This window comes from Lipophrys pholis (assembly GCF_963383615.2).
Source record: "Lipophrys pholis genome assembly, chromosome: 11".
NCBI classification, from domain to species: Eukaryota; Metazoa; Chordata; class Actinopteri; order Blenniiformes; family Blenniidae; genus Lipophrys; species Lipophrys pholis.
This window is the reverse complement of record NC_137631.1, coordinates 15,738,375-15,738,972: the sequence shown is the minus strand read 5'-3', so window position 1 is coordinate 15,738,972 and position 598 is coordinate 15,738,375.

Below are 598 nucleotides of genomic sequence, written 5' to 3'. Positions count from 1 at the left end.
TGATGACTCAGTTAAATTGTGACTTTTTGTCCATCAACAGGTCCTGCAGCATGCTGTATGCAGCAGACAGGCTGGCAGCCTTCCTGCTGAGAAATCTCACAGCGGGTAATTTGAATACCACCAGTGACTTTGGCTTGGGGGAGGGGGAGTGGGAGATCTCTATCCAGTGCTGTGTGAGCCACAATATTTGACATTTTTGACATGATGTACTTAGCCCATATTTCCAATCGCACTATGATGTGCACCAAAACTCAACATGCACCACGTTCCAACGGCCATGGATGTGCGATGACCCATTCAACGCTGCTTGCAGCTTTATTATTTTAGGCTGTATTTCTTGAACGTGTGCATTCTTACAAACTTGTATGTATGACAACAATTGTTTTAGTATTTTGTTTGTTTATTGAAATTATATATTGGAAATATCTTAAGAATTGAGGTAAAGTTGGATGTGATTACCTTTTTGTGTGTGTGTGTGTGTGTGTGTGTGTGTGTGTGTGTGTGTGTGTGTGTGTGTGTGTGTGTGTGTGTGTGTGTGTGTGTGTGTGTGTGTGTGTGTCATGGTTATGAGGTCATCGCTGAGTGGCGCAGGCGCATT